The sequence below is a fragment of the Pholcus phalangioides genome, unplaced genomic scaffold (assembly GCF_987345545.1).
Source record: "Pholcus phalangioides strain wild (caught in Gottingen) unplaced genomic scaffold, Ppha-v1.0 ptg000022l_1, whole genome shotgun sequence".
NCBI lineage: Eukaryota > Metazoa > Arthropoda > Arachnida > Araneae > Pholcidae > Pholcus > Pholcus phalangioides.
Window position 1 is genome coordinate 12,021,374 of NW_028301615.1, and position 7,989 is coordinate 12,029,362.

General features: G+C 39.4%; 1 protein-coding gene across 4 annotated transcripts in view; it reads right to left on the minus strand.

Annotated features, from left to right (window-relative positions):
* Positions 1 to 5,520, minus strand: part of Usp20-33 (Ubiquitin specific protease 20/33) — a 70,906-nt gene extending 65,386 nt beyond the window's left edge. For all 4 annotated transcript variants that reach the window (XM_089249442.1, XM_089249443.1, XM_089249441.1 and 1 more), the window contains exon 1: positions 5,436 to 5,520. The gene's annotated coding sequence lies outside the window, so the exon portion shown is untranslated. The remainder of the gene's footprint in view (positions 1 to 5,435) is intronic.
* Between the last annotated feature and the right edge of the window lie 2,469 nt (positions 5,521 to 7,989).

Genomic DNA, 7,989 nt, shown 5'->3' on the forward strand with positions numbered 1-7,989 from the left:
TACTTAATCCCTAAATCACTTACCAACATAACCCGTGTAAACGGGCATTTACGGTGACATAAATTTTAAAGTACAGTGAAATCTTGATATGAAGATACTCTGCAGACAAGGGAAAAAGATTATCATCATTATGGGGGAGGCAGCAGCTTCACATCAGACTATAGGCGTTTGCAAACAAGACTTGAAAAAATATCATTGTAGCTAAGTTTCACTGTACTTGGCAAATTAAAATTTAGTTAACTACTGAATCACTTAATTTGTCTAAACATGCCTTAAGCGATATTCGCTTCAGATGGTAGACAGTGTTTTCACACCATTGACAGATTATTATGACTAGATGTTTGATCGACCGAGCAAGAAGTAGGTCACATTTTCTCCCCCCGCCCTTGTGATGTTGAAAGAAAAGGTTAAAGGGTGAAATTTGAGCCCCCGGTCCAGCTCACACCTGCCTGTTCCCCCTTCTAGTTGCGGCCCTGTTCACATTCTTGCATTCTATGCCATTCTTTTGGTCATTTATATTCTTGCACATGCTCTAGGTCACTTTTTTTTTGTTCATTCACAAAACCTATTCCTCCTCCTCTCTCTCTCTCTCTAGGTCACTCACATGCTTGTACATCGTTATGGCCACTCACAAATTCTTTAGGTCTCTCTTTTGCTTGCTCATTGGCCTGGTCTCTTGCTTTCTAGATCATTCGCTGATCTAGTTTCTCACCCTCTAGGTAGAGGTGGATTTCTCATGTTTAACTTGTCCTGACTATGACTTTCGACTTGAACAGATGTCTTTTTTTTTCTGTTGAGCAATCAGAAGTTAAGATTTGATATCTCCAACCCCCAAGTGGGATACCAAGTCAGCGTCAATAGTGATAATATTATATTTGTCCTCTGAAGACAGCACCCATAGTGTGCTGGAATGCATTAGGGTAATTTCATATTTTTCTAAGTATTTGCCTACTTTGTTGATCTTGTTTTATGATTATATCAAACAATGGATTATGCTTCGATAGAAGTGGATTTATGGTATAATTATGCACTTATGGGATGTATTAATTGGAACAGCTATAGTATATAATCCCTTTTTACTTTGGTGATTTTCACTCAAGCATGTTAGTGATTTAATTTCCTGGTCTGCGATATATAGGTCTATCATTTTTTTCTGTATACGTTTTTTATATGTCTGCTATTATCATTATTGGGGATTCCCTTTTATACTGATGGTCCCCAAAGCAGAATATTTTGCTATGTTCTGCAACGAGCCCTCAGCTGACTGAAAATGTTCTGCGGTAAAAGTTTGAATATACATAATAGAGTTTTTCTATACTTTTCTTAAAATTCTTCCAAATTGTTCTGCAACAGCACTGGTTGTTCTGCAACGTACGTTGCACATTTCGGCATATTCTGCTTTGGGGCTGTTGGTTATCATCTAAAGATAACATCACCCCCCCCCCACTTCGATAGAAATAATAGTATAAATTGAGGTCGCTAGAAATAATAGGCTTTTGAAAAAAAGATTGCACATTTGAATTAAGTCTGTTAGCATTTTTATAGCTTTTTATTGTTCATTTGTAGTATCATTTGTGTATATACTAGGGGATTTGGAACTTTTTCCACCTGCAGCGCTCCTTACCCTAGGGGGTCGTTCAAGTATTACGTCATCATCGATGGGAGGTTTCCAATTTGCTGACTTTTGATGACAAGGGGAGAGGGGTGTTTGGATAATGCTTATGTCATCAACAAATCTTTATAAAAATATGAAATATTTTTAATGGCATCTTACTCGGTGCGCCAAAACTGAGAAAAACCTTCTGATAGTTTTTGGGCAATTGAAGCAACATTCCCCCCATTGATAAGTGCCCTACACAGCCACTTTAGTGATCTCTAAATGTTTTGCGGATCTAAGTGATCTGGGAATGTGTCTGGGCCACTTAAGTGCTCTGGAACTGTGCCACACATCACTTAAATATGAGAATATCAGGGATCACTTAAGTGTTCTGGAACTGTGTCCCGGGTCATTTAAGTGAACTGAAAATATGCCACAGCCGCTTGAATGTTCTGGAATTGTACCACAGGACACTTAAGCGATCTGTAAATATGTGCCACTTGGTTCATTTTTACAAAATTGTTTGAAGAGGGCAGGCCACATCAGATAACCACCAGGGCCATATTCAATCTGTGGGCCAAGGGTCTTTATGCAATTTATCATTATATGGCTTAGAGGGTGGGTTACAATGAATTTATTAAAGATAAATTTTGAGTTCATAGCCTTCAAATAACATTGAAATTAACAGAAATTGATTATATTGACATATAAAGGTATTTTCTTCCGAAATTTCGATTAAAAAAATAAATTTTTGATCGTGGGAGAAGGGCACAAGCCTCCCTATGGGCCCCCCCCCGATCCCACCAATATGCGTTATCTGTGTATGATAATGCATATGTCATATCATATGTCTTTAACCCTACCAATATGCATTAGGATTCAGAGGAGCAGAGCTGATGACAAAATTTTGCTGAGGGGGGGGGGGGGGGGATCAGCGTTTTGCTTACTTTTGCTGACATAGGGGGAAGGGGTCAAAAATGGCTAAAAATTTGCTTAAGTAATACTTGAACGGCCGCTAATCAAAATTTAATAAAGAATCTTTTTAAAAAGTCGTCGTTGGGCCGCCGCAGTACAGTTTGAGAACCTCTGATATATACCGTTTTTCCAGCACGTCACTTTGAAATACTTAAACTTCCTGTTGGAATATCTTACTTTGGATCGGCTGTAACATGACGGCCTCCGGGTCATGTTTTTCCTTAATTATAATATCAAGAGAGTGCTTACCTTTAGACCCCAGGGACCGCTTAGCCACCGGAAACCACCAAAGGTCTCGCTAGCATACCGGTATGGGCTAGTTCGTCCGCTTAGTCTTTCAGCTGGAGTCTTCCAGTCGTTTAACGAAGATGAGACTGCAGGTCGGGCAGCTAATGTCCCACCTAAATTAATCTCTCAGCGATATTATTTTCATTAGTTCGTAATCTGTTGGTGTCTCCCAGGAGAGATGTCGCCTAGTCTCATTGGAGGTTGTGTCCCTTTGTATGTTTTAAGTTTCATGTTAATTTAAATATTTTGTTTGCTGGCGGATGGCCACAGACCTCCGTTGGTAAACTTTCTCGATTGTCGTTGGTCGTGTTGGGTGAACCTGGCCAGTTCACCAGACATGTTTCCAAACGATAATTTAATGTTACACTAATATTCCGAAACTATATGTAAATTATGTCAAATTTTTCTTGTTGTGACGTAATAGTCTTATTGTTGTGACGGAGTATTTCCGCGGTCCAAGTGGACCAAGAATATTTGTTTCCTGATTAGTATATATACAGATTGTGGTTATCGAACATTCGCATTGCATTCCTTTTCACCTCACTCGTTTAACGAGTTTGGTGGTCCGATTTTGTAACACAGTGGTGCTAGTTTTTCACTAGTCAGATTTAACGTAACGTAACCTTAACCCATCTAGCCTTAGGCTTGGAAACGTATCCTGTGATATTTTTCTAATTTGCATTTGTGGCTCGGCAGGTCCGAACTTACTTTTAATAGTAGCTTTACATATGAGCGATGGCTTGGCTCTTCTAACACTAGCTACGTGACTTAAAGGTCTCTACACCTAGAGCACCTGGTCTAGTTGGTATCACCAACTATGTGAAATAGACGGGTCGACTACGGCTGTTCTCAACGTCTGCCTCATTGCGGCCTGATTCCCGATCTCCTGCAGTTCTATCCCTTTGGCAGCCTCTGGGCTGACGTCTGATGATCGTCTCGCCTACAGATTTGCGTCACTTGCTTGGCCAGATTGCTCATGGTTCCGATGTTGTGCTAATTCTAGACAGTGCATCTTGAAATAAGAAAGAGTTCCCAGCTGGCTTCATCCATCTCGAGGCCAGTGAGAATGGCCTCTGTCGGGTCTACGTCACAGCGGACGTCCACTTCAAAACCGGACTTGGTGCCTCACCTCTAGTCGCATGCCAAAGTTCCGGACCACCTTCACATAAGTGCAATACTGAAAAAGTCTCTGATATATTTAAATGGTTTTTTTTTATTTAACGTTAAACTAAATTTTTAATGTCATTAGTAAATTCTTGAATTAATATTGTAACAATGTCTGGCTTTTGGTAATTGAATAAATGTCTTGATTTGAATTCTGGTATTGATTTATTTCCTTCTGCTGTCAAAAAACTTGACGAAAAAAATACAATCTGGGAGTACACGTTGCACGGCTTTATCAATTTGTACATTTCATATTTCCATTTTTGCATACTAGTCATTATGATTTGCAATTGTTTTCATTGAACCAAGATACTGTTTTTGACCAAACCCAGGGAGCATATATTTCAGAAGTGAAGTGAGTGAAATATAATGACTGAATGTGTACTGTTTGTAGGCCTGTTGCTTGCTGTGGCGAGACTTTTTAAAAGGGAGATTGGCTCACATTTGCTTCTTGAAGTTGGGTACCACAAAAAACCAACTTCAGCCGACCACCACTGTGGTGATGGTGGGGCTCGAACCCAAGTCCCCATGACACACGTCCTTCACTATGACCACTTGACCACGACAGTGGCAGACCTAAAAAGTCTATGAAAGGCTATGAATTGTTTATGCCATTTATTTTAGCAGCCATAGCGATATTATTTAGCAGCCATCCCTTTATAGCGATGTGTTAGGGATTTTTTCCTTTCGCAAGAAAGATGTTGAAAAGCATGAGTTTTTTCCCTTGGCAGCTTTTTTGCCCTGCTTTTGTGGCGTTTTTCTCTCCAAAGAAGAAAATAAACACATCGCCAAAATTGATTATACCAAGGCTGGGCAAATCTCAGGCACCACATTGCAGTGGCAAATAAAAAATTTTAAGAAGCATTATTTTGGACCTTTTTCTTCAGGTAAAAAAATTTTTGCCACCTAGATTGTTTTGCGATACATCCAGCCCTGGATTATAACATAGCTGTTCCTGTAAATTTTGCCAACTCTTCTCTATTAATCTTCTCAGCCGACCGTTCCTCAAAACTGTCACCCCTCCGAACTTACCTTCCTGGGCTAAAGTACACTCTGTAAGTACATCTGTTTATAACTATGTCCCAGATAAAATTAAAAACCCATACTTGAACAGCCATAGGTTTGGCGATATAAATGATTAGTCTGTTAAGACTCATGCATGCCAAGTCTCAAAACTAATAGCTAATTATTATCATTTTTAAATACAGACCCAGGGACACAGGACAATCTCTCGAAATAATAATCAATCCCTTCGCAAACATTATACATACACAGGAGGATAACCTTTCCTAGTAGATCTTAAAATGCGCCTTAAACATACAATGTCACTGACCAGAGCTTCCCACATCAAAACCAGACGATAATTGTTGACAGACATGGAAGAAAATAAACTCTTATTTTTAAAACTCACCATGATCATGGATGGGAATGAATTTTTTTGTCAACAAGCCGCTTGCGAATCCATTCAATTGTGGTCAAGGCTATTTGGATTGTCTGTATCATCTTTGGACTATTCGGCTGCTCGCATACATGATCCTAGCAGTTCTGGTTTTTTTTTTCAGAAAGTCGGAGTGAAAAAATTCATATATTGGAGACATCGCTTTTAATAATTTTTTTCAACGAACGTATTTCTGAAATCCCAAAAAATAATTTTCTTCGCAAAAGTCAGAAAATTATGGTATATGTCTTCGAACACCGAAAATAACTTTTGGTGTCGCACTTCCGCACTTCTACATGAAAAATCTACCGATTCCGTTCGGAAAACACTACCGATTTGGACACGTTTTCCAAGAGCTTGGACCATAAATATATTGCTGGCCATATTTTATCGAAAAAAATACGAAAAACGAAGATTTTAATCTTTACAATGACCTCAAAGCTAACCCCCCCTCAGCTTTGTGTACGCTAATATGCTCTTCTCTATAAAACTTTTATTTCGGCCGAAATATTGCGTTGTGATTTTTCTGATGGAACATGTTTTCCATCTCCACAACCTGCCAGATCAACCACCAGTTGGCGGAATCAGCTCTTGTTCAAAGTTTGATAACCGAAAAATGAGACATTTTTTTTTTCTTTCCCATCAAGATAGTATAGTAATATTGCGACAGTATTTATATAATGGAAAAAGCCAAAGTATTTCTTTCTCGGTTTTCCTGTATTACTTTCGGAGTTGGGGGGACAAGAATTTATAGTCACAGATACAGTAGTTTTGATCCAGGCTCACGCACATGCGCAATATGAGAGGAGCTACTTTTCTTCGAGTTTAAAGTGTGCCTTTGGCTGTTCGTGTGGCAATTTATCACCAAACACCAAGGTTCATTAACGATTTCGATTTTATTTTGTCATGACTGCTCACGCGATATAGTATTACCATGACATATAATTTAATATAACATATAATGATAACATAGGCGTACGCAAAATTTTCTCAAGGATGGGATTCAATTTTTTTTCCTTCTCAAGGTGGAGGGGAGGGTTTTTTCTTGCAAAATAACACTATAATCTTCTCTTGAGGGGAGGTTAGAACCCCAAACCCTCCCCCCCTTCTTTACGTACGCTAATGAATGATCATAATAATATATAATACCACGACGCAAACGTTAACGTTTCCGTTAACGTATCAGTAAATACATCTGTAGGCGGCGTCGCCACCCGGCCATTACCTCCTAGAGATAATGGCCGGATGTATCTCTAGGAGGTAATGGCTCGGCCCCCTTGCTACGCTCGGATAGTCGCTTCGCTCTTCAGGGCCGATAAAGGGGCCCCTGCCCCGGAAATATCGACACGGTTTTCACCACAACCAGAAACATGGCAAAACAATGTTCCAAAAACCGGCGGTGGGTAATACCATACCACGGCCGGAAATGTTCCAATTTTTACTAGAAAGATTCTGATCTGAAGTTTAATTATTCGAATAATTAAACTTAATTTAAGAGATCAAGAAATGAAGATAGAAGGGAGAGAAAAAAGTAACAGTTAACCTAAGTGGGATTCGAATCCTTACAGTAATCCCTACACCAATGACGACTACCGCTTTCAGGTGGAATTAATTATATTGTTGACGTTGAATAAATCTATTGTTAAACGTTGCCAAGAAATATGTTAGCGCTAATCAATTCATGGAAGAAAGAATAACCTCCTTGCTAATCAATAGTCGCCAGAAAGAAGCAAGCAGTAATATAAGTAATAAATAAAATTGTGCGCAGGCGCGCGAGATAGGAGCAAGTAATGATGTTGCCAGTACGCGTGCGCGGCATTACAAATCATAAATACTGTTCCTCTGGCTATGTGCTACAGCTGGACGGCAGCACTATCAGCTGCAAAATATCTGGGGAAAAATTAAAAAAAAAAAAAAAAGTTTTCGCAAAAGGTTTAGTGATTTTCTCTGTCAGTTTTTATGCAGATCAATAAAATAGTAAAATTATAGGGTTAAATGTGGAAAAATACTGGGAAGGGGCGCATTGCTAACTGTTCCCTAAAAAAAAAAGCTGCTAAACGTGGAAAACGATGCTTATCATTCGGTTTGAAGATTGTGAAAATAGTCGTTGTTCAGTCAACAATCAGTCAGTGTTATATTACGACTCTAGTGAATATATACGCTCTAGTGAAGGAAAATCTCTATCTCCTCTGTAGCTTAGTGGTCAGAGCACTCGTCCGGCAATCGAGGGACCCGGGTTCGACTCCCGGTAGAGGCAGAGATGAGTTTTTTCCTTCCTTAAAAAAATTAACATCTCAAATAATAAATATCTTCACAACATCCAGTCTTCTGCATATCTTGTATTAACAAGTGGAGAGCGACATTCATGTCATATATATAGCCCTCTGGTGGCTCGTCGTCCATGAGCTATTAGCTGATCGGTTTCACCGTCCATTGCACGGTTCCGTTCGGCATATATACGCTCTAGTGAAGGAAAATCTCTATCTCCTCTGTAGCTTAGTGGTCAGAGCACTCGTCCGGCAATCGA